Genomic DNA, 10,647 nt, shown 5'->3' with positions numbered 1-10,647 from the left:
GGCAACGGAGGGTAACATCAATAATCTATCATGTTTTAGGAGTCACTTGGACTGTACTGATCACCCATTTGAAAGGAGAATTTCTTGTGCCTAGTCCTGGGGGTTTTGTTAGTCTACAGTACCTGTGGGCAGCATTAATTATAGGATGGGTAGCACAAAAATGTGGGGAGCATTGTCAGTTCAAGCACCTTAATTTCCTTTCAATACATATATGTGTATATATACATACATATACACACTTATACATATTGTATATAATTTTAGGCAACTGTAAAATAAGTAAAAATAATGTGATTTTTTGAGGCTTTGTCGAACAACTTTGGTGCCATTTATCCCCCATCATCCCCTTTCTTCTGTGTTGACCGCCCTCCCTCCCCATTGTTTCCTCCTTATCAGTGCATCCTACCAGTCCCCTCTGAGGACCCTCCCTCTCCTATGGTCCCTTTACACTTTTCTATGTCTGTGGTTATTCCATTGTATGCTCACAGCTGAGGATTTGAGGTCAGAGAGAACACGTGGTGTATTTGTTTTTTTCTGGCTCTGAATGAAGACACTCAATAGTATCTTTTCTAGGTCCATCCATTTACCTGTACCAAACAGATACATACTGCAACAGAACAAAACAGAAGACCCAAACATGAATCTGATGTTTGACAGAGAGACCAATCTCTCTATCTCTCTCTCCGTCTTTCTCTCTGTCTCTGTGTGTATGTGAAAAGCAACCATCTTCCACAAATGGTGGTGGAAAACCTTTGAGAAACATGCAGAGAATGCCATTTTGCATTTCATGTCAAGGATATTTTGTAAAAGTCTGGCTCAGGGTAAGTTGCTTCCTCCTGGGCAGTGAGGAGTGCAAATGTTCCCCCTTCCTTTTAAAAGCTGCAATGCACTTGACAATTCCTAGACTCCCCATAAGTGCTTTGAGCTTTTCAAAAAAAAATTGTAAGTTTTATTTATTTTTATTTTATGTATGAATATTTTGCCTGAATGTGTGTCTTTCCAGCATGTGCATGCAGTGCCTTGGCAGCCAGGAGAAGGCATGGAATCCTCCCAAGATTGATTTAAAGATGGTTGTGAGCTACTACCTATGTGCCGGGAACCAGACAACCGCGCAACCTCTGCAGCCTAAATTTCTAGTTCCTGATCCATCCATGTGTACTTGAACTTTTAGTGAGTCTTGTCTAGAAACAAGGAGATCATTGTCAAAGAGTCAGGGAGAACTCAGTCTGCACGGTGGATCATTAACATATCCACGAAGATCATAATCCCATCCAGAATGCCAGATGTTTTTCCTACAGAAAACAGGTAGATTCCCAGGTCTTTCTCTCTGTCTCTGTCTCTGTCTCTCTCTCACTGGCTACATTCACTGTACTACTGTATGTGAACTGTATGTTCCATATTGGTGAGTGTGTCACCCCTCAAGCCATGGCAACTAGGATTAAGGAATGCACTTATAAGCCTAGAGCCACGCTGAAACCTGTCCTAGAAGCCTTCCAGTTGGAGAGGAATGTAAATGAGGGAACCAAAGAGCTGGTGATAACAACCATCCTAATCATTGCACCAAACCCACATGAAGAAGAAACTATTGCGTGATATATATTGGACTCAAGGACCTGCTTCTAAAGGGCTGTCCTGCCATCATTCTATTGTTCTGAGGTCTTGGGCTACTTAGCATCTCTAAAGACCAGTCCATGTCTCTATAAAATGGGAAAATGGCACTACCCACCTCAAGCCTATATGTTGTCAACTGACACGGAAGATGTGAACACACTAGGTAGTGCTAACATGCCAGCCAAATGTAAACTGGTGCTCATTTGGGTCACATTATGTAACCATCTTTCAGAGAAAATTCTTTCCCAGTGACTCACTAAGCCTTTTAAAATTAGTTTAGGGTTCTGTTCATGGAAATAGCCATTTCTTAATCGAGATGACAAATCTGGCCAGGATGTAACAAAGAATGTGAATGGTCTCGGTGACGCATAGCAACTTACTTCTCTCACCTCAGTATTACTGCCTTTAACTGCTGTCAGCACTTCAGCAACAGCAGGGTGTACATTTCCATGCTCCAAAAAAGAACAGTAAGCCCAGCGATTTCCATCTATCTTCTCAACTGAGACACTACATTCAGAAAACCCTGGAGTTCGTTGATGACAAAGATAAATTAGTCAAACAATAAGTCCCTGATTGCAGAATTTCAGAATTGGAATCAACCATCCTCCCGTCCCCAACTCCCTTCTGTATAATGAAGTCTCTCAAGAGGTCCCTGAAATGTGGCTGACCTTCTTCTAGTCTCTGCTATGGACACCAGTTCTCTTGTTGGAGACAGGCAGGCAGGCTCTGGACAAGTCTTTATCGGCGGGATCTTCTTACTTTATTAGGTAGATGTGAACATTGATTAATTCATTGTCTATGACCAACACAAGATTTAAAATTTCTTAAAACACACTATGCATGTGTTCATTTCCTGGTTTTGAGGACTTTAACATATTTTTGAATTATTTAGTAAACTTATCCTCCATATGAATATGAATACGAGGCCCCTTTTCTGTTCTCTACCTTCCCAAGAAGGGCAATCAGCATAATCCCATTTTTGCTGTGGGAACTGAATCTGGCAATTATTTCTATTTTTTATTCAAAGATTTTCAGAAGTCCTCATGTCAGAAGGCACAGATTAAGAGCTGTTGAAAAGAACTCCAAATGAGTCATTTCAATTTTATTCTATATGTAAACTTGTTTGGAAATAAATGTTTATTCTTACACATCTGGTACAGAATTAATGAATTTACATAATCTAAAGGTGAACATGTTTATTGCTTTTCTCATTGTCAGAACAAAATAAATCATTTAAGGGGGAAAATATTCACTGTGGTTCACAGCTGCACAGGTCATAGTTCCTCATAGTGGCAGAAGCATTAAGTACCTAGTCCTATTGTGTCCTGTCAGGAAGCAAAGAGATGAATGCCCGTGTTCAGAGGTTTGGCCTTCTTCTCTTGGCTATTCAGTTCAGGACTCTATGGGATGGTGCTGCCAACACCTATGGTAGGTTCTGGCACCTCAGGTTAATGCCCTCAGGGGCCCACGTAGACACATGTCGGATGTGTGATTCTTAATCCAGTGAAGCTGACAATAGAAATTAGCCATTACAGAATAATTGTTCCACCTACAGAAAAGGTTCCTCCGTATACCTTGTATTGCATGGAAGCTGTAACTTAGGATCGTACATTGTCATACAAACTAATGTGTTTTGCCATATAATTTTGTGATTTGTTAAGAATTAACTTTTTCATATTGAAGCTGGTTATATGCAAGTTATTCTAGATCCAAATGGCCATTAACTGATGTCAAAAAAAAATTAGAGGTCAAAGGACTGAAGTAGAGATTTTATTGGTCTCCAGCCTTGTCATAGTATGTAACTGCTCAAATCACTTCTGTTTTAGTGTCTCAAATCCTTCATTTTACAAAGGAAAACAATACATACTCACTGCCTTATTGTAAATCCAAATACTGCATTTTAAAATGAGTTCATGCATCCCTTTGCTTTTGGTTATAGAATGGCTAACTATTATTACTATAAAATAATTATGTCAGGGCTTACTACTCAAGAACATGATTTAATCATTTTTTCTGATTCAGTAACATATTTCATAGTCCAGAGAATTGTTTTATGCAGTAATAAAACCTTTTAAGTAATTTAAACAGCATCATTGCTCTTTTTGAATCCACGTCTCACAGATAAAGGAACAATAAATTAACATGAAGATAAGAATATGAATTTTGAAGTCATAGCCTTGAGTTCAAGTAATAATATATTATCAATTACTAGCTATGATCATGGATTATATTTAGGGAGAGGAGTGAGACACAGTATCATTTTATAGTCCAGGTATTGTGGAGTAGGAGGTGCACTGGAAAAATGCAAAATGGTACGATCCAGGAAACATCTTTATTTGTACGGTTGATGTTAGCATTCTGTCCAAGTTCCACCCCACAGTTAGTTACCTGGCAACAGACAGATACGTTCTGCTCCACAGTTACCTGGCAACAGCCAGGTATGTCTGGCACTATAAGAGGGGCTGCTTGTCCCCTCTTCACTCCCTCGCCCTCTTTCCTGTCTTGCTCTTCTCTTGCCCTCTTGCTCTTACCCCTTTGTCCCTCCTCTCCCCATTCCCTTTTCCCCTCTCCACGTGCTCATGGCCAGCCTCTACTCATCTAGTCTTCTTCTTCTCCTCTTCCCTCTCCCTCCCTCCCTCTCCCTCACACTCCCTCCCTCTCCCCCACTCTCTCCCTCTTCTTCCCTCTCTCTCTTCTGCCCCTACTACCCTCTAACTTCTCTCCCTATACCCTGAATAAACTCTATTCTATTATGTAGCTGGTCCCTCAGGGGGAAGGGATGCCCAACTTGGGTCCACTGGAGGCATTCCCTTCCATCATACTCACCACACTTCCATAGACATATCTTCCACCCATTTGCATAAGAATTCAATAGTCATTGTTTTTAGTAGCTGAGTTGTTCTCCATTGTGTAAATGCACCACATTTTCTGTATCGATTCCTCTGATGAAGGACATCTGGGTTCTTTCCAGCTATTATAAATAAGGCTGCTATGAACATAGTGAGCTTGTGTCTTTGTTATATGTTGGAACATCTTTTGGGTATATGCCCGGGAATAATATAGCTGGGTCCTCGGGTAGTACTATGTCTAATTTTCTGAGGTACTGCCAGACTGATTTCCAGAGTAGTTGTACCTGCTTGCAATCCCGCCAACAATGGAGAACTGTTCCTCTTTTTCCACATCTTTGCCAGTATCTGCTGTCAATAAGTTTTTTTTTTTTTATCTTAGCCATTCTGATTGGTGTAAGGTGAAACCTTGGGGTTGTTTTGATTTGCATTTCTCTGATGACTAAGGATGGTGAACATTTCTTTAGGTGCTTCTGGGCCATTCCGTTTTCTCAGTTGAGAATTCTTTGTTTAGCTCTGTCCCACATTTTTAATAGGGTTATTTGATTCTCTTGAGTCTAATGTCCTGAGTTCTTTGTATATTTTGGATATTAGCCCTCTATCAGATGTAAGATTGGTAAAGATCTTTTCCCAATTTGTTGATTGCCATTGGCAGGGTCCTTAGCCTTAAGGAAACCTTGAAATTTTATGAAATTCCATTTGTCGGTTGTTGATCTTAGAGCCTAAGCCATTGGTGTTCTGTTCAGGAAATTTTCCCCCTGTGCCTATGTGTTCAAGGCTCTTCCCCACTTTCTCTTCTATTAATTTCAGTGTACCTGGTTTTACATAGAGGTTTTTGATTCACTTGGACTGGAGCTTTGTACAACGAGACCACCAGTTAATTTAGCACTGTTTTTTGAAAATGCTGTCTTTTTTCTGTTGGATGGTTTTAGCTCCTTTATCAAAGATCAAGTGACCAACTATGTTTTTTATGAGAGTGGAAATGAATCCTCCAAGGGAATTGGGCAAGACAGGATCAGACAGCCTCCCAGGTTTGAATCCCTCAAAGGCTGCAAACCATTGCTCATACAAGTCAAGTGTGTTGCAGACCTCCCTTGACAGCTAAAGAAGAGGTAGTCAGTTAGGGTCCAGGAGACTCTTTGACCTATTCAATGCTTTGTTTTTTAAGTAGGAACATGGCATCCTTGACATTTTATTCAGCTTCTTCTACACTGTACTCCCCCAAAATTATAATCTAGAATAAAAAAAAAACTTTGTTTTGATTCTTTTGAAAATAAAGTAAAATTGTAACTTCAAAGAATCTGAGTTGAATATGGCAGATTGAAACTTATTGTTTGTTCTTTAGTATTTTTTTTTCCAGTATGTTACATCAGACAGTATGAGAGCCTTCGCTTGTGGTCCCTCCTTTTGGATTCTCTGACAAATAGAGACAAGTTTCCTGGATCATAATGGTGAAGCATCGGACTGAGAAAATACCTATAGACCTAATGATTGTCATTTGTCTTTCTTTTCTATGAAGCAAATGTCAGGTAATTTAAATGCTTGTCCTTGGGGAGGTGAAGTGCTTCTAAATACACATGAAAGGCTATTGTGTCTCAGGAAAAAAAAAAAAAACAATTCAGTTGCTGTGCACTGGGAAAGATATCACAAGATCACAAGACACATTTGATGGCCACCTCATTTCATCTAATTTCTGTCTTGTAAATCTCTAGTGGGCATGCTTTGAGAATTAAAGAACAACGAGACGTGGCTCCGGGCTGTATGCTTTTGGGTTTCGATGGTTTGGATGATATGTGGTTGGGTCTTAAAGCTCAGCCCTCTTGTTTGAAAGAACGAAAATACAGGGGTGGGGTGGGAATGACACCTCCCGGATACTACTTGGTCTCTTCTGCCTCAGTGGTATTGATGGCCTTTCTCAGCTCAGCATCCTTTGCCGCTCACCTTTTGGCCTTACTTTCCCTCTGTTTTCGGCTTATAGCTCCCATGTGCTACTGTCTTTACCAGACAACAGCAGCCCCTGGACTTCCTGCCACCTAAGAAATTCCGTGACACACTCATTTCAGAGATGGCAGGGGGTAATGCTTTTCAGGTGGAGGACAATTTGAAAAATACATTTCATGGCTATTATTAATGGATGTTAAAAAGTGTCAGATGGGATGGACCACACCTGTAAATGCAGCCCTCGGAAGGATGAGGTTGTGGGTTTGAGGTTTGAGGCCAGCCTGTGTTAGACTTTATGAAGAGAGGAGAGGAGAGGGTCCAGGGGAAGAAATCATAAAGCTACAAGACAGAACTTTCTCTAGTTTACAGTTAAGATAAGAGTGAATAAGTACCTCTAAGAGATTGTGATTAAACCTTTGATTTTTGTCTCTAAAGTAAGGAATTCAGGTCCCCATAATTCAGCCTGATTATAGTTAGGCATCTTGAGTAATCAGAAAAACAATTTATTCAGATAATCTTTTGAGCAGCCCTAATTGGCGCACAAAGTGCCAGCACAGGGGTAGAAAAGCACAAGATGCAACAAAGAATAAGATGTTCCCTGACCTCTGTGCTTTTTATGCTAATTCACAGAGGGAGATAATGGACCAGTACATTAGTGAGTTCTGGAAGTAGCTTTAAATTTGAATACAGCTGCTGTGAACCAGTGTAGCAGGAACCTGGAGAGAATTCCTTCCTAGTGGTCTGTACTAGCTTTCTGAGCTATGGGATGGAGAGGCTGCTGGCTATGATGAGAAACAGTGTGAATGCCAGATACCATTATCCCCCAAGCTAGAAAATGACCATGGTATTCTACTTGAAATCTCCAAAGCACTCAAAGATCTTCTGATGCCTTTACAAATCTGTATTTCTCATAGCAAGTAGCTCTGGTTTACTACTATTCGTAGGACTTAGTATCCAGATTCCTCACCCTATTGGCAGTCCACAAAATTCGGCTCTCAGAGGAGAATCCAGAACTCACCATGGTGCCCCAAATATAGACTAAAGGGACTATATGTCCTAAGTGGTTTGTACACTGTATATCACAATCTGGAATTGACTTGCAAAATCCACAAGACCGGTGGCTTATTTCACAAGGAGAAAACTGGGGCTCTGAAAAGGGCAGAACTTACCCTGTTAAGGTTTTTAGTCATGGGACAACTACGTGGCTTGACTTCATTTTTCATCTTCTTTATTGCTCTATAGAAAGAACCATCTGTTCCAAGATACTTCACTTTGGCCAACAGGTCACGCACAGTACTCTTAACTTCATGTCCCTAGGTAATCTGCGAACAGATCTTGGGTTTTTAGAAACTTACATTCTTAAAAGGTAGGCTTCATTTTCTCACACTATCATTTTGGTAAAGATCTAAGCTAGGCCTCTTTGCATCTGTTGTGTTAGACCTTGCAGTGTAGAATCACTGAGTGTTTGTGTGTGTGTATGTGTGTGTGTGTGTGTGTGTGTGTGTGTGTGTGTGTGTGTGATCTTTAAATCCAGACATAATAATAGAAATAGCACATAATGCTCTTGAGTTTCCATGACCAGGGCTCTGTTTTAAATGCTTATAAATGTTAATATAGATATGCCCAGAGAGGTAGGGATGGTTATAGTAAACTATAATAAAACAGCAATTACCTCCAGAGAATAAGGAGGAAGGGATCGATGGTAACCCTCTAGTGTACAACTGTTGGTCCTCTACTCTATTAGTTCTAGACTCGCTGAATCGGAATCTTCAGACTGAGAGAAGAGAGAATAGACAGCAAATGTTTAAGTCTTGCTAAAGAATCCCCAGAGATCCTCATTCTAAGTTAGTCTTTCATGTCTTCATTTCCTCCTTGTTGAGAAAACACAGAATGTACTTCTACACAACCAAACGACAAGAAAGGAAACAAAACAAGAGGGTGTCACTGTCCCGTCTGTTAACAAGAAATGTTTCCCCTGGGAGTCTCCTTGGTGCTCAAGAGCCTATCAACTCTTATTTTCGTGTCACATGGAAATAGAACACTTGCAGAGTGACGTCATAATCAGGTCTGAGATTCTCATCCTGGGGCTACCACCTCTGGCTCCATAGTAGAACTCAGCCTTGGGACTCTTACTAAGAAACGCTGGGCTGAAGAAATCCAGGGAGAGGACTTGCATTGCGTCTCATGGAAAAGGCTGCAGCTGTCCTCCTGGTTTTCTTGGCTTCTAGCTACTATTTCTCTTGTAAGTATGGGTCAAAGATCTCCAGGGAAGGAAAGAGCGTTGAATATGGCAGGGTGGTGGAACAAATGAATAATTACCATTGTTTACATGCAGAAATGTTTGGGCATCCTTTGAGATAAAGAACTTAGTATCTTAACCAGAATGAGTATGAGTGATGGACAGGGTTTGTTGTTTTGTTTTGTTTTGTTGTTTTTTATTTAATATGCCAAGAAATTTACCACAGACAGCTTTGGACTTATGTTTTTAAGCAATGGTCTATGAAAACTTCAACCAATATATAAGAGATAATTTGGCCTTCTGTGTTGACTATCAGTGATTGTTTGACCTCTTCTTCCTAATTCTTTCCCCTTGACTTTCTCACACACTAGTGTGTGTCTGTGTGTATGCATGTATGTGTGTGTACATAACTCATGTGCATACACAAAGCATTCTAAACAAAGTCACATCAGTCTTGGAAAAGGCTTACTATTAAAAGTCTACCCGATATCAAGTCTCTGGGTGTCTCAACATGAACCTGATACAATAGAAGCAGGTAGATTAATGACTATATCAATGATAGCGCAGAAGGATAGGTGAAGGGTTGTCCCAGAGCAGCATGTGAAAGAAACCAAGGCTGTGAAGCAGAATGTAAAATACAAAGCTCTTAATAATTGGGGTTATAATTAGCCATTGGCATAGAATTTCCACAAAGGGGCTTCCTTATTAACAGGAAGAAAATATATATAAAGGTTTCATTAAAGACAGAAATGATCATCAATAAAGGTGTGTGTGTGTGTGTGTGTGTGTGTGTGTGTGTGTGTGTGTGTGTGTGTGTGCGAGCACTGTCTGTTAACAAAAAGCTAGGATAACTATGAAAAACTAGACCTTTCTCTGAAACAAATCTGCTCAATACCTGTGGCCCCCCAGCAGTGGATGACATTGTTGAGTTTCTGATAATAAAGCTGAGGTCATGTCCTTCCTGCTTAAGGCCAGCATAAAATATGAAAATAGGTCAAGGGGTTCTTAGGCAAAATATTAAGGGTCTTTTAAAAGGCCTATTATTGTATATGTATGGGAGTTTTGTCTGCATATATGTCTCTGCCTGGTTTCTGTGATGGCCAGGAGAGGGTACCAGATATCCTGGATTGGAGTTACAAATGATTGTCAGAAGCTGTGCAGATAATGGAAATAGTACAACAAATGTTCTTAGCTGCCGATCCATCTCTCCAGCCCCAAAGGTTCTTGAATAAGAAGAAAGGAAACAAGGAAACAAATCTGGGGATCAGACAGGTTTCAGAACCTTGTGTAATAGAGGTGATTTTCTATAACTTCCATAATTAATATAAATACATGACTGACTTAATGGGCTATATACATTTTAACACCATGTTGTTTTATTAGGTTTTTAAAAATTTTTCATTACAGATGTTGTTGGTGAAACTTCATTTAAGGTAAGTTTGCCTCTGCACAAGAATACTTTTCCATACCTGTAGAGTTTCTACATATGATCTAGTTAGTTAGCATCTGGCCATGTTCCATCTTCATAATTTTGGTTTCCTATGATTCAGACTCAGTATCACTGTCAAAATCAGTCTTGGGGGTTTATCACACACTCTTATAACCTTTTTACCATGGGCAGAGAAACTTCCTAATTTAATGCTTCATTTCCTCTCCAATCTATCACCCTTACAAATAACTTCCTCCAAGCACTGACACAGGTAACATGCTTTAAAAGAAGAGAGTTTCTTGGGACCAAAGTGTGCTTCTTCCTACTGTTCCCTTTGTAGCTGTGCCTGTTTTCAGGTTGCTACATAGTTTGGTAGTTACCCAAAAGCCAAATGGTCAAAATGATGGTGGTGGTGGTGGTGGTGGTGGTGGTGATAATGATGATGAAGTATTTACCACTTTGCTCTGAAGAGAGAATGCTAGCCTATTTCTACTTTAATTATGAGAACAGGATTTGGACAACATAAACCAAAGTGAAATGTCTCTCTACTTAAGTCAGTGATACCTAGTGTTGTTGAGGTC

The sequence above is a fragment of the Micromys minutus genome (assembly GCF_963924665.1).
Source record: "Micromys minutus genome assembly, chromosome: 8".
Classification (NCBI taxonomy): domain Eukaryota; kingdom Metazoa; phylum Chordata; class Mammalia; order Rodentia; family Muridae; genus Micromys; species Micromys minutus.
The sequence above is the reverse complement of the archived record's forward strand: the minus strand, read 5'-3'. Positions refer to the sequence as shown.